This window comes from Bos taurus, chromosome 20, assembly GCF_002263795.3.
Source record: "Bos taurus isolate L1 Dominette 01449 registration number 42190680 breed Hereford chromosome 20, ARS-UCD2.0, whole genome shotgun sequence".
In the NCBI taxonomy this organism is placed as follows: domain Eukaryota; kingdom Metazoa; phylum Chordata; class Mammalia; order Artiodactyla; family Bovidae; genus Bos; species Bos taurus.
The window spans coordinates 46,410,226-46,433,747 of record NC_037347.1 but is presented as its reverse complement, the minus strand read 5'-3'; positions in this window follow the sequence as shown (position 1 = coordinate 46,433,747).

Genomic DNA, 23,522 nt, shown 5'->3' with positions numbered 1-23,522 from the left:
AAATTTTTCTACAGTGGCTCACATATACTGTGGCAACCAGAGAGCTTTTGATTTTTAGTGGACCTGGAGCTCTGCCAGGGGAAAATTATTTCCAAACCTGGATCTCAAGCAGAGGGTGACATTTCCTAGAATTCTAAAATCTCCATCACTCAGAAAGGACAAAATAAATGCCTTATTATATTAGATGGAATATACATTAAGAATTATGACAGAATTGAAAGGATTTTACAGAATTACACAACGAAAGCCAGAATTTCAATGTGGAATATTTTATGCTTGGACTATTAGTAGTGTTTAAGTCTCAAACACAGATTTTTTTTTTTAATGCTTTTGTTATTGTTGTTGATGTTAGTGATGTCTAGTTAGGTTTTGTTTTATGTGTGTGTGTGTGTTTGTTTAGTTTATTGTTTTAGCTTTTTTGTATTTCTCAATTTTAGTTTTTGTCTTTGTAAATTCCCTAGCAAGTCTTGATACAGATATATTTCTGACTTATACAGATCATGTCAGTGTAATGTGTGTGTTTATGAAAATCAGATTAACAGAACCTTTGGAATAAGTGGCTCAGGTGATGAAAGTGTCTGCTTGCAATGCAGGAGACATGGGTTCCATCCCTGGGTAGGGAAGATCCCCTGGAGAAGGCAATGGCAACCCACTCCAGTTATCTTGCCTGGAAAATTCCATGGATGGAGGAGTCTCATAGGCTACAGTCCATGGGGTCACAAAGAGTCAGACACAACTGAGCGGCTTCACTTTCATTTCACTTTCTTTGGAATAAGCTGATTTAACTAGCCATATCCAGTGTAAATTTTAATATCAGTCTGATATACCATTGAAACCTTGATACTCTATTGGATTGTTAAAAATAAAATGATATTTTATGAATTGAAATCTCTGTATTGTGTACCATTGTATATTAATTATATGTCTGTACTCACCACTGGACTATGAGCTCCCCAAAGCTGGAGATTAAGAGATTAGTCATAAATAAATATCATTCTGACTTATAATATATATTATTATATATTGTAATATATTATATACTTATTATAAGTATATAAAAGTTATGGTTATAAATATTTATAAATTAATGGAATAATTATAAAAATAAAAATTATATATAAATGCAAAGGTAATGTATATAATTCATTACCTGAATGATTGCATTGATTACAACTTTGTTTTATAGAAAATGATTAAAAGCATTAGATATTTATGGATAAACCATTCAGCATATTAAACTATTAACACATAAACACAGAAAAAGGAAGAAATAATATAGATACTTGACAATTATGTATGCTCATTTTCTTATAAATTAGACATAAGGTACTATGTTTGGAAACTATCCTGAATTTATAATTATGCTTACTAAATGTCTTGTTATATAGATTTCTCAAGTGGACCACTTGATTTGGGAGGAGAAGGATATATATTAAATACTATGCATTTTAAGACATGTAGTATCTGACAGAAAATTTGGGTTATAGGAGATGTGAACAAAGCACTGTTCTTATAGTATAGTAGAGATTTTGAACCCATGCCCCCTTTTTGAATTTCTGAAGCATCCAACACCTGTCAACACATGGATGTTTATCAAGAGTGGCTTTGAATGGAAAAGCCATCATTCACCCTTTCATAAAATATGAAATATATTCATACTTACTCTTCCTAAATTCGGTCACTTGCTTGCCAAGTAAAATATTCACATCAAAAATCATAGAAAATGATTACATTTATCAGTATTAAAAGAAAAAATAAAATGAAAACATTGAAAATAAAGCTAAAAATTAGAAGGAATAAAATTCTTGAAATTAAATTGTATAAAAAAGAGAAAACTATATAAGATCAATAGGAATGAGTTAAAAACAAAATAATCTTTTTCAGGAAGATGATTTTTTAAAAAGCAGAGATTAATATTAGATATGATCTCTGGGGCAGTACTTCATGGCAAAAGGAAAGCTGGGCTCTAGAATCAGATGAAATGTATCTGAAGATTCTGAACTGCCAATTTTTAGCTCTTCTGACTAGAAAAGTCAGCTTTAATTTGATGAATGAGTTTTCTTCTCCATTTTTAGTAATGAATTTCTGGTAAGTTGAAGATGATAAGCACTACAGTTTTATAGCAGGTATCAGTTAAGAGATCTTTGCATTTATTTGCCTTGCAAAATCTCTTGAATTTTTCATCAGCAAAGAATGATAAATAAATAACTAACTGAACATTAATTTACTTGTTCCTTTGCAGTTCTAATTTGTAGACAGCAAAATAAAAACCAGTTTGTTGATACAAGAAAACTCTATTTACATGTTCTTGTTGTTGTCATAATTACTGTTGTTTTTAACTTACCCTGACAAGGAGTTGAAACTATAAAGAGAGTGATGAATAATTTGCAATTAGTCAAAAACATGGATGTTGAGTATTTTGTGGACAATTTTTAGTTTAAAAAACTAGCATAATTTGCCATCACATCATTGTATTTATAATAGAAATATTATCTAAGAAGTAGTTACATCTATTATATGTAATTATTTCCTTTGAAAATCGATTTTTCTGACTCTCCAAGGTAGCTGACATTTTGATTACTTCTTTTGTAGAGTTTTGTGATGTTTTTCATTTTGGTCAGCTATGAAACAGAGTATACCTGAAATGAACATCTCTGATTTTCAAGCAAAGCATATGCTAATACATTTTTTAAATACATAAAATATAATTTTTGCTTGAAATGAATAGTACTTTAACCCTCAATGAATCTGCCCAAAATTGATCCACCATAAACATTATTTAAAATTTTAATATCATTTTAAAATTTTGAAGCTCTATAATTATCAGTGAAATGGAATAATTGGACTTTAACATTTCCAAGGAAAACCTCCTTCCTCTTGCTTACAAATTAAATTGAATTGAATCCCCTTCAATATTTTCCTTTTTTCCAAAAAAATTCAGTTTAGGTTCTGCTTCTTAAATTGGAGATAAGGTGCTGTTGTCTTGTGAACATACAGAAACAAAGGATAAGTAGAAGTTAAAAATATGATAGAAAGCTTTAGGTTGCTACCAAGCCAATTATGATATGTGATGTTAAAAAATCTAGAAGAGAAGGTCAGACAGGTGAACCTGATATGAGTATCATACTGAAAGCAGTGTTAAGGAATCAGAAAAGCTGTGCAAAGCTGAACACAATCACAGGGCTAAAGATTGAAGTTTTTTAATCTCTAAGTTGTGACAATAATTCCACATCAAAGGTTCCCTAAAACTATATAGTACTGGTTTAAAGATCACTAATATTTAATCATCAGCTTTTAGAAAATATTATGATTAATTTCCAGGAAGTATTTAATTCTCAGAATTCACAATGTTTATCATATGTAGTTTTAATTTATAAGAAATATAATTTTCATATTTTTTTCTTTTATTAGTTTTCTTTTTTTAAATTTTATTTTATTTTTAAACTTTACAATATTGTATTAGTTTTGCCAAATATCAAAATGAATCCGCCACAGGTATACCTGTGTTCCCCATCCTGAACCCTCCTCCCTCCTCCCTTCCCATACCCTCCCTCTGGGTCGTCCCAGTGCACCAGCCCCAAGCATCCAGTATCGTGTATCGAACCTGGACTGGCGACTCGTTTCATACATGATATTATACATGTTTCAATGCTATTCTCCCAAATCTCCCCACCCTCTCCCTCTCCCACAGAGTCCATAAGACTGATCTATACATCAGTGTCTCTTTTGCTGTCTCGTACACAAGGTTATTGTTACCATCTTTCTAAATTCCATATATATGCGTTAGTATACTGTATTGGTGTTTTTCTTTCTGGCTTACTTCACTCTGTATAATAAGTTCCAGTTTCATCCATCTCATTAGAATTGATTCAAATGTATTCTTTTTAATGGCTGAGTAATACTTTTTAATTTCACTTGTATTTTAAAAGTTTAATTACTACTTTAGATTGTCTTTGCTTTTCTCTGCAATATTATCACATGCACCAACTGTTTCACTTTTAATATTATTAAATAGAATATAGGTTATATATGTGTGAAATAAAATGTATGGGATGACCCAGAGGGATGGTATGGGGAGGGAGGTGGGAGGGGGTTTCAGGATGGGGAACACGTGTACACCTGTGGTGGATGCATGTTGAGTATGGCAAAACCAATATAATATTGTAAAGTAAAAATAAATAAATAAATAAAATACATTTGGAAAAAAATTAAAAAGTATGAACATATTAGAATATTTTATACCTAATCAAAAATAGTATATTTACTAAAGTAATTGGGTTTAGGCAAACTATCAAGCCGTTTATTTTCTTATCACCTCTTTTTTTGTTTTATTTTTTTTCCTTTTCAATCATTTTTGGAAAACTCATAAAATAGATTTAATATTTTGTTTTCTCTATTGCTCAAATCTCAGATGCCAGAGCAATTGCTACAGATGCACTGAAATGCCTAGATCTTGCAAAAGAACAGAGGAAAATAATAGAATGGAAAAGTCTGGAGACCACTTCTAGAAAACTAGAGATCTCAAGGGAATATTTTATACAAAGATGGGCACAATAAACAACAGAAAAGATATGGACCCAGCAGAAGCAGAAGATATTAAGAAAAGATGGCAAGCATACACAGAAGGAAAAAATATCTTAATGAGCCAGATAAGCACTATGCTGTGATCACTCACCTAGAGCCAGACATCCTGCAACGTGAATTCAAATGGGCCTTTGAAAGCATCACTACGAACAAAACTAGTGGAGGTGATGGAATTCCAGTTGAGCTATTTCAAATCCTAACACATGATGCTATGAAAGTGATGCACTCAATATGCAGCAAATTTGGAAAACTCAGCAGAGGGCAAAGGACTGGAAAAGGTCAGTTTTCATTCCAGTCACAAAGGAAGGCAATGCCAAAGAATGTTCAAACTACCACACAATTGTACTCATCTCACAGGCAAAGCAATGCTCAAAATTCTCCAAGCAAGGCTTCAACAGTATGCGAACCATTAATTTCCAGAAGTTCAAGCTGGATTTAGAAAAGGCAGAGGAACCAGAGATCAAATTGCCAACATCCATTGCATCATCAAAAAGCAAGAGAGTTCCAGAAAAATATCTATTTCTGCTCTATTGACCATGCCAAAGCCTTTGACTGTGTGTATCACTACAAACTGTGGAAAATTCTTAAAGAAATGGGAATACCAGACCACCTGACCTGCCACCTGAGAATTCTGTATGCAGCTCAAGAAGCAACAGGTAGAACTGGACATAGAACTTGTTCCAAATTGGAAAAGGAGTACATCAAGGTCGTATATTGTCACCATGCTTATTTAACTTACATGCCAAGTACATCATGCAAAATGTCGGGTTCAATGAAGCACAAGCTGGAATCAAGACTGCTGGGAAAAATATCAAAAACCTCAGATACGCAGATGCTATCACCCTTATGGCAGAAAGTGAAAAGAAACTGAAGAGCCTCTTGATGAAAGTGAAAGGGGAGAGTGAAAAAGCTGACTTAAAACTCAACATTCAAAATGAAGATCATGGCATCTGGTCCCATCACTTCATGGCAATTGTGAAAACAATGGAAACATTACAGACTTTCTTTTCTTGGACTCTAGAATCACTATAGAAGGTGACTGCAGCCATGAAATTAAAAGACGCTAGTTCCTTGGAAGAAAAGTTATGACTAACCTAGACAGCATATTAAAAAGCAGAGGCATTACTGTGCTGACAAAGGTCAGTCTGATTAAAGCTATGGTTTTTCCAGTAGTCATGTATGGATGTGAGAGTTGGACTATAAAGAAAGCTGAGCACTGAAGAATTGATGCCTTTGAACTGTGGTGTTGGAGAAGACTCTTGAGAGTCCCTTGGACTGCAAGGAGATCAAACCAGTCCATCCTAAAGGAAATTAATCTTGAATATTCATTGGAGGGACTGATACTGAAGCTCCAATACTTTGGCCTCCTGATGAGATGAGCTGACTCATTAGAAAAGACCCTGATGCTGGGAAAGACTGAAGGCAGGAGGGGAAGGGGACAACAGAGGATGAGATTGTTGGATGGCATCACTGACTCAATGAACATGAGTTTGAGCAAGCTCCAGGTGCTGGTGATGGTCAGGGTAGCCTGGCATGCTGCCACCCATGGGGTCACAAAGAGTCGGACATGACTGAGTGACTGAACTGAACTGAACTTCCTCTGTTGTATATTGACACTTAGTTTTATGATTTGCTATTTAATGATAATTCTGGTGGTTATATATGTGCCATTATGCTATTATAGTCTACTTAGATGGATATTGTTCCACTTTATATAAAATGTTATAATTTACAACAGTTTAATTATCTTTCCATATCTTATAGTATTTAAGTATTGTAATATTCCTATTATATTTAACTTCTACATAGTTATAAGCTACATTTTAATTTTTGCTTACAGAGTTATGTTGAAGGAAATTGGGAGAAAACACAAAAATAGTCTTTTATACTAACCCATATATTTACCACTTCTATTATACTGGCCCTCCCTTATGCAGATCTAAGCTTTTATCTGGTATCTTCTTCAACCTGAAGAACTTCCTTTAGTTTTTCTTGTAGTGCAGGTCTGCGGGCAATACATTTTCTCAGCTAACCAACTGCTTCTGGTTAATTTTAATACATTTCCTTATTTTAAATAGCATGGCCTTGAACATGTATCTTCTCTATCTTTGGTTATGACTCTTTACCTATGAGTTGCCCAGATATGTGTGTGTGTTTAGATTTGTATGCCAGAGATTTCTAGGCTTGAGCTTATGAAATTAGGGAAATTTTGAACTGAGTATCTTCAAATAGATTTTCTGTTAATTCCAACTAAATAAACATTTAAGACTTCTTGTTGGACCATGCACATGGTTGAGACACTCATTTTTTCTGATCATGATAGCCCATGGTGGCTTTTTAATCATGTGCTGGAATTTTGAGTTTTCAACTCATTTTTTTGTGTAAGGATTTCTTTGGGGAAAAACCTGAGTTTTTAGTTAAGGTTTTAGCTGCTTTAGAGGTATTTCTGTTTGCACCTTCCTGGTGCCACAAGGCCTGACCACTCAGGGACAATTTTTTTTTTTTTAATAATAATTGAGTGGCCTAACACTTACTAGACCCATCCAACAAAGAAAATTTGCATTCCCTTTTCCATCTGAAGCCAGGCCACAGATTAGTAATCATTAATGGAGAATACTTAGCTGATTGCCCCAGTTGTCTGGCCCTAGGAGACAGTTTTATATATTTTTTTCTAGTCCCTACATTTACTGATGGTTTATTGCTTTGAGAATTCCATCTTCATGCCAATTTCAGAAGTCCAGCATTCTAACTGGCATTATTTCACTGCATGTCAGTTAAAACCCCTGTCCTCACCAATACCCAGTTTGACAAACTTTCCAAAAGCATACCGTATTTCCATTTAAAAAATATTATTATGGTGCCTACTGATTTTACTTATGATTTTTCAGGTTCAGTGGTGCAATTAAAATGATATTTATACGTGTCACACTTCACATGCAAGTCCTCTTTAGCAAGCGTTTTCTACTTTTGTCTGCCATATTCCCTGAAAAGAAGGCCCACCCTTATCACACAACACAATGTTATAACTTATAGTGGAGCTATTAGAGTAATTTGAAATTCAATTATATGATAGCAGGCAAATAAATGCAAGAAATGGTATTATGAGTTTAGGACTCTCTCTCAATTTCTGTCTGAATAAAATGTATTATTTATCAATTATTGTGTTAACTCTGTAGTTGTTTTTTTTTAAATATAATTCATGTTTAATGCAAATCAATTCCAGAGCATGAGAAGTTACTGTGAATCATAGCATAAGTACACAGATACAATATACAATCCAAAATAGATATACAACGCTAAGGTATAAAACAAAAAGGAATGTTCATTCACACACACAGTAGGAATTTGCAAGTTTACTTCTGCTAAGATTTTTATTTATTTTTTATATCAGTCTATGAACATCTAGATAACCTTTTATTTTTGTTTTTCCTTTATATTTGTTAAATTTCCCATTGGATTAAATTTTGACACCAACTGCAAAAAATAATCTTATTTTAAAGTAACAATACAAAGTAGTTGTGACATTTGTCTGTTTACTCATTATCCTTACATATTACCTTCTGTGTACAAACATGGTGACAGTCAAACTTAGACTCATATCAATAAACTTAAAACATGCAGAAAATAATAAATTTAGCAACACATTTAATAAACATTTTAATATTATGACATATATACTTAGTCACTCAGTTGTGTCCAACTCATTGTAGCTAGACAGGCTCCTCTGTCCATGGGGGTTCTCCAGGCAAGAATGCTGGAGTGGGTTGCTATGCTCTCCTCCAGGGGATTTTCCCAACCCAGGGATTAAACCCACGTCTCCCACATTGCTGGGAATTGAATCATTGATTAAAAATGGGAAATTTTATAAAATATATTTATAATTTTAATGCAGTTTTTATGAAAATCATTATTCACATATGTTTTTTCACACCCACTTAAAAAAGTGCAGAAAAGCGTTACGGAGTGTAATGATAAAATAGAAAACACACATGGAGCTTTTCAAACAAGGCAGTACATGCAGCCCAAAGTAGCATTGTATGTAACAGTGCAGACTTTTCATAAGTTTGCTGCATTATCACCCCCAGAATCACTATGTTCCAGATTTTTTTTTATTAAATGACCAGTTTTCATATATGCATCACTTTGCATTTTTCCAGACTGAAATTCTTTATACTGCATTTTTAAACTTTCAATCTCTATAGTTTTAGAAGTAATAGTTCTATTTACCTACCTTACAATTTAACATGGTCTAAAAATGATTTTGAACTTGTTGTTTTCTTACCCTTAAGTATTGTTCACAGGGGTCCTCACTCAGAATAGACATGACTTACACTTCAACATTTTTTTTAAACTTATTATGTCAGAGTATAGTTGATTAACAGTGTTGTGTTAGTTTCAAATGTACAGCGAAGTTTGTATACATTGCAGCATGTTCTTTGACTGTAAGGCAAGTGTGATTTATAAGTATGCTATCTTAATTTACTCCATGTAAAACCACAGGATATCCTCATTTTTTTAAGTTATATAAATGGCAATTATACAACATTTGGAAATGAGTGTATTTCCTTTGTTTCTTCTTCTTTCTCCCTCTCCTCACTTAAGCAATGTTAGGTGAAGCTTGAATCTTCTCTATAGTCTGAATATAGATAATTGCATTCTTTTTATTGTCTACACATTTTATTGTTTATGAAGAAATCTATGTAATGCCTGGACATGATATTACTTTTGGAAGTCTATTTTTTCTTTAAAATTTATTTAATGTGTATCAATTATGATTTGAGCATTTCTATTATTTATATCCAAAGACAAATAATCCCCAAAACAAGAGTAATCTGTATTAACATGTACCCTGAAGATTACTGACATTTTTGTTTAATAGCATCTCCTAAATATATAATATTTTTCTGTAGAAACTGTGGCATGTTCACATTTTACAAGAGAGTTATAGCCACTAAATTTTATTTTCAGATGTGAATTACATGCAAACAATAAATTTGCCCTTTTAAATTAGAAACAGTTTGAAATCAGATGGCAATATTATTAGAACTAGGAAGTTTGGAAACCAGATTGCAATATTACTGTAACTTGGAAAGTAACAGTTTTGTGGTTGTTGATTACTCAATAAATCCCTGTTAGGTGCCTAATGAGAGTGCAAAAATAGTATTACCAAACCTAACTTAAGTCCAGTTGCCATTCCCGTTAAAGCCAGTCCACTGACACTGGGTTGTGGTGAAGGAAAGTACTATGTTTATTGCAAGCACCAAGTAAGGAGTCCAGGGAAGCTAGTGCATAAAAGACCAGAACTCCCTGAAGGTTTTCAAGGACAGGTTTGTAAAGATAGGATGAACGGAGGTGGGGGTGGTTGTGGCATATAAGATCAGTTTATGGACATTCTTTCAATTGGTTGGAGGTGAGGTAATTGGGATTCAGCAACATCAGCCTTCCAGTTCCAACCGGTTTGTGGGCTATGTGCTTGTGGGGAGCATATAGTTAACTTCTTCCACTTGGTGGGAGTTTCAGTGAAAAACTGTTCAAAGGACGTGGCTCAGAATATAGGAAGAACAAAAGGTCTTTGCCTTTGTTTAATGGCTAAAGTATTATTATTTTGTCTTGCTTAACTATTTTACTTCTGCATTTTATCACTTCTCAGATTAAATTTATTCTTTGACTAAAGTTTTTCTACAGACTAAAGGCAGGCAGAGGACATGAGTGGGGATATATTTTAGGAAGGCCTCATAGGGTCTTGCTCAGTTACAGGAGAACACTATATCAAATAATTTGTACCAGTATAAGAACTATGGGTGCAGTATAAATACACAGTATCTAAACAGTGAGTTGTAGAGGAGAGGTTAACAAATTATTAAGGTTATTCAAGGAGTATTTCATGCAAAGATAAATAAATAAACCTTTGTTCATGGTGTATAAAAACTATGTGTGGAACAGACCGTGAAGAAGTAGTCATGACCCTTGATACTGCAACACTTTCTGACTTGATGTTAAGTACTTATGAAACCTGACCATAACTTGGAGTCCCTGTATTCTGTCAATAGCAACTTTTACAGCTTCACCCTGCAATCTACAGGTATAGGATAATAATTTTGTATATCGAATATATATATTGAGAATAAGAATTTGTTGTATACATGCCAAATTCGAGGCTTATAGGAACTGCATTGAAAAAGCTCTACCATCCTATGTAACTATGACCTTTGATTTTGCACAGCTGGTACAATTCAGGAAGCTGCATCCCTTATACCAGGCTTCTAAATATTTCCATTGAACAGGTTTTCTCTAAAATCTGATGCAATAGGTGACCCAGTTCCGAAAATCCTGTAGCCAGAATTTCTAAATCTGTCTAGAGTACTTAGACTTGAAAAAGAAGATCTAGTAGAGACTGTTGTAGGCATAGCCATTATCTTATTTCTATCTGAGAATCAGCACACGTAGATCATTTATTCATATCTGTGTACCAACAGATAAGTTTTTTTTTTTATCTCTGAAACCAGAGGATCGGATAATGAAGCAGGTGAGACAGTCTTCTTAAAATAATTAAACCCACACTCTTAATCTCTTTAGATTTATTTATAATTTGAAGAAAAAAGTAAACTGTTGGACACATGCACAAAGTAACTCCAGTCTAATGTTAACCCATCTAGAGGCAGTTTTGACCTGTGTAAAATGCTGAAATTTTATGATGGATAATTCAGCACAATAAAAACACACAGTATCTAAAGAGTGAATTGTGGAGGCGAGATTAATAAATTCTGATTAAGGTTATTCAAGGAGTGTTTCATGCAAAAATAAATAAATAAATAAATCTTTATCTGGGCCATGGTGTATACAAACTATTTGTGGAACAGAGCATGAAGAAGTAGTCATGACCCTTGATACTCTAACACTTTCTGACTTGATGTTAAGTACTTATGAAACCTGACCATAACTTGGAGTCCCTGTACTCTGTCAATAGCAACTTTAAACACAAAATACATTTGTGTTCACTGTTGTGAAAATCTGTTCACTATTGTTGTCGAGTCACTAAGTCCTATCCAACTCTTTGCGACCCCATGGACTGCAGCACACCAAGCTTCCCTCTCCCTCACTATCTCCCAGAGTTTGCTCAAATTCATGTCCATTGTGCTGATGGTGACATTCAACCACACTCTGTTGTCTCCTTCTCCCCCTGCCCTTAAGCTTTCCCATCATCACGGTCTTTTCCAGTGAATTGACTTTTTGCATCAGGTGGCCAAAGCATTGGAGCTTCACCTTCAGCATCAGTCCTTCCAATGAATAGTCAGGGTTGATTTCATCTAGGATTAACTAATTTGATCTCCTTGCTGTCCAAGGGCTCTCAGAGTCTTATCCAGCATCACAATTCAAAAGCAGCAATTCTTCAGTGCTCAGCTTTCTTTATGGTCCAACTCACATCCGTACATGACTAAAGCATTCTAAATAATCTGTTGTGAATCATTAAAACATTAAAGAGATTTTCATTGGCTTTTGGTGACTTTCTAGTCAACATACCATCACCTAGGAAACCAGAGGTCAAGGCAGGTTCTTTGTATTTTGCACCATTTACCATCAGTTGTGTCATACAATAATAGTTAAATTTAAAATTATTTATTCCATATCTTACTATTTGTAAAATATACATTGGTGAATAAACATTTCTAAAAAATATAAAAATTAACTTTAAAAGCCATTAATTTTTCCAATTTTCTCCTCCTCTTAAAAATACTGTCTATCCAATTACAATATTCACATTTACTTACAATTCACTGTATATCTTCAATAAATGATTCCTTTAATAATAACTTTGCATTTCCTCCCCAATATATTTCTTAAGGCAATAAAATAATCCATATGTTGTTGTTATTCAGTCACTAAATCATGTCCAACTCTCCTATTAGCAGTTAATTAGTCCCAAGCAGGGGTCTGAGATGTTTATTAAAATTTGCAAGATGTAATACTGGTAATTCTAAGCACAAGAAGTAAGCTGAACAGCACTATACCTGAAATAATTGTATCCTGGTAGTATCATAGTCTGGCTCTTTTCTGGATGTGCCAGATACAGACATGCTAGAATCTGAAAGGTGATAACCTTTGACATTTGACCTTTGTGTGTTGGACACTAGCCTACTCTACCTACCTATATTTCCCTGCTGTTACATAAGCCTTTCTACCTGGGAATCAATAAGACTATCCTCGGCAAACTTGAATGAATAAGCATCTATCATCAAAGTGGTCTTCTTCAGAAGATATTTCCTCTTAAACAGATAACCCTCTTCTTCTTTGAGCTGAAGGTCTGTCTGTGTCCGTGCTCAGTTGTGTCTGATTATTTGCAATCTCATGACTGTAGCCCACCAGCATCCTTGGCCTATGGGATTTTCCAAGGAAGAATACTGGAGTGAGTTGTCATTTCCTACTCCAGGGAATTTCCCCAACCCAGGGATTGAAACTGTGTCTCTTGTGTCTCCTGCAATGGCAGGCTGGTTCCTTTACCACTGTTCCACCTGGGAAGTCTGAAAGAAGATAAGGAGAGCTAAATTGCTCTGAATAATACTGATGGGGGAAAGTCAGAGCTCCTTTGGCCAACTACTAAAATCTCCTAAATGTACAAATTCTTTCTTTGAGTGATTTTTATTTTTTGTTGAAATTGGAAATGGAGCTGAGATTTAAAGTTCAGGTCAATGACATGTATAATGGTGGATGGAACCAGCAACTCAGGAGACCCAGGAAGCAGTGAAAATATCAGCCCATGTACTGGATGTGTTTGCATAAATCCGAGTTTTCACTCCCACAGTAGCTTAAAGAACTCTTCAGGTCAGTGAAGCTTAAGTAGATATCAAGAGGCAGGTATGCCTCCGTTAAATTCTGGATTGTAATAAGCTGTAACAGTGCTTGGTCAATTTTCTGAACCTGTGAATTCTACCATTCACAGTACAATTGCATGAAAGCATTTTGTAAAAAAGATGTACTTCTGTATACTTCTATCTTCTGCCTGCAAAAGATGAGGACGCAGAGCTCATGCCAAATGGAAGTCAAGGTCTGTGTAGAAGTGATGTCTGGTGTAATTTTGTAATTCAAAAATCAGCAAGAGCTACCATCTGTTTTTCTGCAATATTCCCTAGCTTTGTACCTTTCTACTTCTTTTTTTTAAACTTTCCATACATCTTTTTCAATTACTTGGTCAACAGTATTCTTCAGATGGATGACAACATTATCATTTTTGTTTGTTTTCATTGTTGCTTGATTTTATTTCACTCTGTTCCGATATTTGCAAGGACAGTTGACACCTAATCTCTGGATACAATATGGATTTAAGATTGTTGATCTTCCTTCTAAACCACTGTTTATTGTGCTACAGCCTAGCTTATCTAAAATATAGGAAATCACACTACTTAAATGTCAGTCTTCGCTAAAATTTGAAAATTAAAAATGTATCCCTAAAGGTGGATGCATGCCTACAAAATATATTTTAAATTTATTTCCTACTTTTCACTATGAAAATTGCATACTATGTCATCACTTTAAAAGTCAGAATTATTTTGTACCCTTTAGCAGGCATTACCTGTTAATCTATTGCTGAAAAATTGCTTTAATAAAATGTCCCATTAAAATTTAGATGTTTTTAGTGTATATTAAATTAATAATCACCAATTCCACAGTTGCATTTTAATGAGAATTGTTTTGCACACTGGCTTAATCACTTTCTAATTGTGTGGTCTTTTGCTGTTCTTTAACCCTTTGAGTTATATAAAGATCTTTCATCTGCAAAATATTCATGAAATGATGACATTAAGATACAGTATTCTGAAGATGAAGTGAGGTAATAGTAACAGTGCAGGGCAAGAGATTGTTACAAAATATGCTCAATATCACAAGTATGCACAGTGTGGCTTATTTTCCTGAAGACTTATGAAGATGAAGATTTATTACTAAATATTATATGTTATATGGGCTTGCCAGGTGGTGCTAGAGGTAAAGAATCTGCATGCCAATGCAGGAGATGCAGGAGACAACAGAGATGTAGGTTCGATCTCTGGTTCGGGAAGATCCCCTGGAGCAACAAATGGCAACCCACTCCAGTATTCTTGCCTGGAAAATTCTTCAGACAGAGGAGCCTGGTGGACTACAGTCCATGGGTCGCAAAGAGTCGGACACAACTGAGCAACTGAGCAACTGAGTATAGCACATTATATGTTAAATAAAACCCTTGATGAATTTTTCAGCATCATTTTTTATTGTTAAAAAATTATTAGAAATGACATATCACTTCAAATTATAAATTATAACAAAAATACCCTTGGCTTTAAGATGTAGATAAGTGTTCTTCAAGCATCATTAAGACATTTCTCTTATATAACCTAAAGAGATCATTTTATGTTTGCTCTTCAACCCACAGCTGAGCGGCAGGTGCTGTTCGTGCATCATTGCTTTGGCTACTTCCATACCCTGAAGTCAAAAGCCTATGCCAATGAACTACACTCCTACACTGAAAGTCTACATTATTACAGAAGTTCTATTGGATTCACTCTGTTTCACATCATGTCTTTGCCATATCCTATAGTATTCTTCTGACGTTGATGCCTTTGCTTCCTGATTCCCTGGCCAAGTTATAGCCTAGCTTTTCAAATTTAAATGAAAATAAAAAATAGGTCATAAAAACATTAAAAATATGAAGAATGCTCAATGAATAACTACACAGAGCAAGAGAGAGAGAGGAGTAGAAAGAGAAGGATTCAATTACTTTGAAATAATATATGTACATGTGTAATTTTATGATATTTCTTGTAAGCAGAGGTTAAGAAAGAAACAGTTGGAATCTAGTATTCTGAAATATTGTGAGTTATGTGGACACTAGCAGAATAACCATAAGTCTGAGGTTTAGAGAAGTTTTTTTTTTTTTGATGCTGTATAAATTGCTGACTGATGCTTTATGCACAATTTTTCAGTGTTTTCTATTTTCTCTTAGGCATAATTAATACCTCTGTATTTCAAGTTTCAATATGCTTAGATTTCACATAAACACATACTTGTAAGCCTCTTGAATTTAGATACTGAAGGCCATAGCCTCAAACACTTATCTTGATTGGGAAAGGGTTCTAATGTTTTCTTTAATAAAGAAATGATCCATTTTCAATAAATCAAGGGAATTCTACATTTGTGCTGAATTCATAGGAAGTGTTTTTAGTTTTGACATTTTAAAATTTTCTTAATGTGGTACTCAGAGGAAGGCCAGAGAATCAGATAAATTCCGTCAACTACTTTCTTCAATTTTTAAAAACATTTTTATACTCAATATCACTTCTCCAAACAAATAAAAAGAGAGAGAGAGAAAAAAAAGAAATATATACAATGAAACACAAGGAACAGGTTGCATCAAGTTAGAATTGAATATTTAGGCTTAAAAACTCATCCAAAATCTGCAGTATCAATGGTTTTCTTGACAGAAGAGAGGCAGTAAGGTAGACAAGCAGGTAGGAAGGACAAAACAAGGAAATGAGAGTGAAGGAAGAAAGAAGCATCAGTTTCCTCATATACTCTTTCCTACGTAAAACAAATTTAAAAATCATAAAAGTTTAGGACAGATTTTTGTTGTTGTTGTGTGTCCCAGCCGCAACACACACAGTCTTTTTATTGTGCTTGCTTCTGATACAAATTTAGATACTTTCAGTTCAGTTCAGTCGCTCAGTTGTGTCCAACTCTTTTGCCACCCCATGAATGGCAGCATGCCAGATACTTTATGTATGTGCAAATATTAGGAATGGAAATTGAATTTCATTTCAATTATGATATTTTTTCTTATGTTTATTCCGTAAACTTAGAAAACAAAGTCTACATGAAACCTTTTGACAATTTCAATGTGAAATATCATTTTTGAGAAAGTTTCACTCATTGATTTTTGGTCCATTGCTGGTCCATTGTTCCTTGCTGCTGCTGCTGCTGCTGCTGCTGCTGCTAAGTTGCTTCAGTCGTGTCCAACTCTGTGTCCTTAGGACCAAGTAAAGAATTAAATTAACTTTTCCTTGAAGGAAAGCCTAAGATCATCAAAGTCTTCAGGTGCTTTTCAATTATCTAGGTGTACAGTTACATGTTAACAATGTGCAAAAAAAGAAACATATAGCAATTAGAAATTTCAAAATTCAGCAAGTGACTTCAACTTGTGTACAAAATACTTTATAAGCATATTTATAACATATTTGAGGCTATACTTTCTTTACATATGATATATGTGATGATATGAAGACAGTTTTACAAATAAAAAGATAAATTCTAGATTGCAAATTAATTAGTCATTTTGAAAGCATGTACCCTTGACATCATGTGATGAGAATGGCACAGTACTTCTGTGGTCCCATATCCAAAACATATAATCCCAGTGTATATATATGAGAAAAATGCTAGATAATCCTAATTGAAGGGAATTCTACAAAATACCTGACCAATATTCCTCACAACTGTCAAGGTCACCAAAAACACATCTGAGGAACTGTCACAACCAAGAAATGCCTACATTAAATGCAATATGACATCCTATGTAAGATCTGGGAATAGAAAAAGATTATTAGGTGAAAAATAAGGAAATCCAAATAATATGTGGACTTCAGTTAATACCAATGCTTCAATATTGGTTCACTAATTTTGACAAATGTAACATACTAAATGTAACATGTCAATAATTGGGACAAATGATCCCAATTTGGGATCCCAATTTGGGATCTCCTGACTATCCTCACAAATTTGCTGTAAATCTAACATTATTACAAATTAAAACATTTATTTTTAAAATGGATGAAAGGAGACAAAATTTGAAAAACAAAACAAGACAGGGGACTTTTAAGAGACTATTGACATAATCCAGGAAACACATAAAAGTATATGGGTTACAGTTACATCAAAATACACGGAAAGACGTAGGAGGAACAGAATCGCATTTTGGAGATAAAATGAACTTGATGTGTGGGATGGTGGAGATCATTTGAATGTTTTCAATGTGAATAACTAAAATGCTGCTGATATAATTTACTCTGATTTAGCAAATACATTAGAAAAGAAGAAGATTTGAGAAAATACTTGGCAGTTCTGTTTTGAATACATTACTATATTGCAGGTCACATATATAGATACTCTATAAGTAATTTTCAAAAGCAAAAAAAATGAGTTGTATATATAATTTTTGTGACATAAGAATGCATTTGAGTCATTTTTAACAAGGTGGATGAACCTGGAACCTATTATACAATGTGAAGTAAGTCAGAAAGAGAAGAACAAATACGGTATACTAACACATAATATATGGAATCTGAAAGATGGTACCGATGAACCTATTTGCAGGGCAGGAATGGAGACTCAGACAGAGATAACAGACTTGTGGACACAGTAGGGGAACGAGCTGTTGCTGTTGTTGTTCAGTTGCTAAGTCGTGTCTGACTCTTTGTGATCCCATGGACTGCAGGACACCAGGCTTTGCTGTCCTTCACTATCTCCCAGGGGAAGGAGACAGTGGGTCAAATTGAGATAGCAGCTTGGAAACATATACAATACCATATGTAAGATATATAGCCAGTATGCATTTGTTCTATGACTTGGGGAGCTCAAACCTGTGTTCTGTGACAACCTAGAGGGGCGAGATGGAGAAGGAGGTGAGAGGAAGGTTTAAGAGGGAGCGGACACATATACCTATGGTTGACTTACGTTGTTGTATGGCAGAAACCAACACAACCATGTTGTGTTGTATCCTCCAACTAAAACTAAGTAATTTTAAGTGAAAAATATGTATCTAAACCGTGTTATTTAATCATATCATTTAAGGAAATAATGTAGAGACAGAAAAGTAGAAAATTCACAATGAATGTCTTTGGAAACAATGCATTAGTTAGTTACTTGGGGAAGGGAAAGGAAACCAAAAAGAAAAACAAAAGGAATAACCGAGCATGTTGAAATCTTACAAAAAAAGAAGTATCACAGAAGCTAAGTAGAAGACACCTTGAATCCGGTTGTCTGCTACTGGGAAATTAAACAGTGCAATTGTTTTTTTTTAGGGTGGCTCAGATGGTGAAGAATCTGCCTGCAGTGCAATAGACGTGGATTCGATTTCTGGGTCAGAAGATCCCCTGGAGAAGGGAATGGCTACCAACTCCAGAATTCATGCCTGGAGAATTCCATGGACAGAGGAGTCTGGCAGGTTATAGTCAGTCCACGGGATTGCAAAAACACGACTAAGTGATTTTCACTTTTCACTTGGAAGAAGAGGGTCATCACTTAGTATTTCAAATTATTTTCATTTTAATTTTTACTGAAGTATTTCTTTGCACAACATTGTGCTAGTTTCAGCTATATGGCAAAGTGAGTCACTTATACACACGCATATATCCACTCTTTTTTTAAGATTCTTTCCCCATGTAGATCATACAGAATACTGAGTAGAGTTCCCTGTGCAATACAGTAAGTCTTTATTAGTTATATATTATACATATAGTAGTGTGTAAATGTCAATCGTAATTTCCCAATTTACTCCCCGCCATGTCCTCCTCTGGTAACCATAAGTTACATCTGTAACTCTGTTTTGAAAATAAGCTCATTTTGTAGATTCCACATATAAACCACATCATATGATATGTATCTTTCTCTGTCTGACTTACTTCATTCAATATGACAATCTCTAGGTCCAACCATGTTGTTGCAAATGGCGTTATTTTGTTCTCTATTATGGCTGAGTAATATTCTGTTGTATATAAGTACCACAGTCTTCTTTATTCATTCCTCTGTCAATTGTCATTTAGGTTGCTTCCACATCCTGGCTATTATAAATAACAGAGAACATTAGGGTGCAGACATACCTTTTAATTATAGTTTTCTCAAGATTTATGTCCAGGAGTGGGATTGCTGGCTCTATTTTCATTTTTTGCATTGCTCTCCATATTGTTCTCCATAATGGTTGTACGAGTTTACCTTCCTACCAACAGTGTAAGAAGGCTCCATTTTCTTCATACCTTTTCCAACATTTATTGTTTATAGATTTTTTACTAATGGTTATTTTGGCCAGTGTGAGGTGAAACCTCATTGTAGTTTTGATTTGCATTTCTCTAATGATTAGTGATTTTGAGCATATTTTCATGTGCCTGTTGGCCATCTGTATGTCTTATTCAGATATAAGGAGATAAAATTATTTTTAAATAAATTAATACTGATATTGGGCTTCCCAGGTGGTGCTAGTGGTAAAGAACCCACCTGCCAACGCAGGAGATGCAGGACACGCAGGTTTGATCCCTGTGCTGGGAAGATCCCCTGAAGCAGCGCATGGCAACCCACTCCAATATTCTTGCCTGGAGAATCCCACGGATACTTCAGTCATGTCTGGCTCTTTGTGATTCTATGGACTGTAGCCCATCAGGTTCCTCTGTCCATGGTGGTTCTTTACCACTGGCGCCACCTGGGAAGCCCATGAGAATAGATAGAGGAGAGGAAAACTGTCCTTTTCAGGAAAAGAAAATGAAACAGAGAATGAACAACTGAGGAATCTGACTTTAGATTGTGAACACAAATCCATACATAATCCTACAACAGCTTCTGACTCGATCACTTGGGGTGATACTCATAGGGTAGAAACAAGATTCATAATATTTGTGGAATGTAAATAGAAAAGTGAAGTTAGCATAGTGAAACTATAGGTAAACTCCCTTGTTTCATTAACAGGTAATGAGGCTAACAAAATAAAAGATTGTTCAGTCTGAGGTTGTTTTGGAAATTTGTATAGAAGAAAATTTCAGTTACAAGGTGGCCAAGAATACTTGGTAAAAGGAGAAACTAATGTCTAGACAAAAATGAATAGGTTAATGAATGGTCAATAAGGACAAGTGAGAGGATGAAGAATGAACCATAAACATAAATATATGTATATATATTAAATATATACATATATATCTGATAGTAGAGCCTGGTGGTAAGAAAAAATTAAAAGTGGAATCCCACAAAGAATACTTTTTTGGTTTTTGTTAGCTTTTTTAATAAACAATGCAGTCTAGAAAATATTGAGAAGAATTTTAAAAATTCTGAACTTTATATCCATACAATTTCAACATTTGAATATGAGTATTTAAATATATATATATATATTTATATTTATATGTGTGCAAGTATGCAGAAAGATGCAATTCATTGAAGTTTAAAAATAAAACCTACATACACTTCAAAAATTACATAATACTTGGCATGATTTTTTTGGATAAAAAATTAAAACATCATATAATATAACATATTTGATGGCATTGGTTTAATTTTATATTTTAGGTTTTACAATGTGTTAAATACTCTCCCTAAATAGGTGAGAAATATGTAAGCCAGGGGTGGTAGTATAAATTTGGATTAACAAATTAACAGTATTACTTGGCATTCTAAATATATTTTATATCTTTTATGAATTGAAATCAAATAATTTTATAATCAAAATTTAATATTTGGGTAGACATTTTTATTTTTCTTATGATCATTTGCATAATAATAACAAACACTTACTTCATGTCAATATGTACTCTAAACACTTTCCATATATTTTGATATTTAATTCTCAGCACAACCCTATGAGGTAAACACTATTTCAGCTTCATTGAAAAGAAGACAGAGAAGTTTAGTAAGGGGCTTCCCACGTGGCACAGTGGCTAAGAATCCACCTGCCAATACAGGAGATGCAGGAAATGTGGGCTCGATCCTGGGCCAGGAAGATCTCCTGGAGTAGGAAATGGCAACCCACTGCAGTATTCTTGCCTGGAAAATTCCATGGACAAACAGAGCCGTGAGGTCGCAAAAAGTCTGACACAACTGAGTGACTGAGCACACACACTCAGTCACTAAACACACAAAGTTTAGTAACTTGCCCAAGTTCACAAAGATAGCAATTGATGAAGCCAGATTCAAATCTAGATGGGAGAATTTGTTGTTCAACCACTAATCCATATATGTCAATCATCGATATGTTTGGACCTATAGTTTGTCAGTTCTATCCACTTTTTTTAGTGAAAAGTAAATGTAAATTATTTAGAAATCCATTTGTACATACATATTTATTTTGGTCACTTTGCATGTGTTATGGTGACAGCTTTCTAATAAATGAATATTAATTCAGCTGATCTGCAATGGTTATTTCCTACAATTTACACATGAACACATTTTAAATATCTTTACAGATTGCTAGAGAAGTTAGCAAAACTAAAATAAAATCGACATGCAATCTTTGTGCAACATTGTTTGAGAAAGACATTAAATTCATTTGACAAATATGGCATATAGTAAAGTTTCAGATTTCTCTTGAATAATGGTAGTCACAAAAAAGTGTTTGCACCATTTGAAAGTGTGCTAGTCACGCAATCATGCCCAATTCTTTGTGATCCCATGGACTGTAGCCCACCAGGCTCCTCTGTTCACGGAATTTTCCAGGCAAGAATACTGGAGTGGGTAGCCATTCTCTTTTCCCGGAGATCTTCCTTACCCAGGGATAGAACTTGGGTTCTCACACACTGCAGGCAGATTCTTACCCTCTGAGCCACTAGAGAAGCCCAATTTATGCTTTATATTAAGTGAAGAGTTATTAAAATGTAGAATTATTATTTGCATTTCTTTTGCCCTTGCTTTTACTTAGGCTTGCTTGCTCATTGATAGTCCAACCACCCCCACCACCTCACCTTTCTCTTCTCTTTTTGATTTGTTTTATAATGTTGATCTTAACTCCAGGTATAAATAGAAATTAAAAGAACTGAAATACCATAAAACAATTAATGGTCATTATATTCTATATTGATTTACAAAAGGTATTTATGATGCACATTAAAATAACTGCCTGGTTGTTAGTCTCTAAGTCATGTCCAGTCTTGTGACCCCGTTGACTATAGCTTCTCAGGCTCTTCTGTCCATGAGGCTTCTCCAGGCTAGAATACTGGAGTGGGTTGCCATATCCTTCTCTAAGGGATCTTCCTGACCCAGGGATCGAATCCAGGTCTCCTGCATTGCAGGCAGATTCTTTACCAACTAAGGTTTGAGGGAAGTACAACTGCCTAGGGCTTTGTAAATAATGCTGTTAAATATGACATTACACTTCCTGATCCCATGAAGGACATTCATCTTACTTTCCATAGGATTGTGATAAAAAAAAATAATAAAAATAAACAAGATACTTCAGGTAAACTGTTTATCCCATTGTCTAGATTTAGTCTTCTCTTTGAAAAGTTAGTACAGTCACTCTTATTAACCAAAAATAGTAGCTTAAGTTGTTATTTAAAGTATGGAAATAATTTAGCCCTATTACAAGAGGCCTATTACACATGCTGATATTACTCAATTAAGTAAAACCAAAGTGTTTCAATGTCTTTTATGTTTCATATGAGCTTATATAGAACTCAAATGATGTCCCTTTAAAATAATTCCTTAAGGTAGACTAATATGACCAGGTTACTGTAAATAGGGGTTGTCGACTCTGTTTTCAGATGGAGTTTCTTAGAGATCTCTTTAAAAACAGCTACTGGAAAGGAATCATTGTCAGGAGAGTAGCCTGAAGGAGAATAAACAGGTAGAAATATTTGGGATTACTTTAGAAAATAGTGTGAGTGGAAGACAGTTAATTGCTTAATTGAAGTGAAGTGAAGTGAAATCTCTCAGTCCTGTCCGACTCTTTGCAACCCCATGGACTGTAGCCTACCAGGCTCCTCCATCCATGGGATTTTCCAGGCAAGAATATCTACATAACTCTATCTTTGGACTTTCCCTTCCATATCAGAATTGGTATATCTGAAAGCATTTAATTTAGTTTAAAGAAAACAAGCTCTAACCTGAAACAAAGATTAAGGGTAAGTTTATGTTTTTACATTAAAATTAAAGTAATTAAATGATAAATGCCACACGATTAGCAATTTATTGAACTATGTTTTTAATCCATTATCTGCATCTTT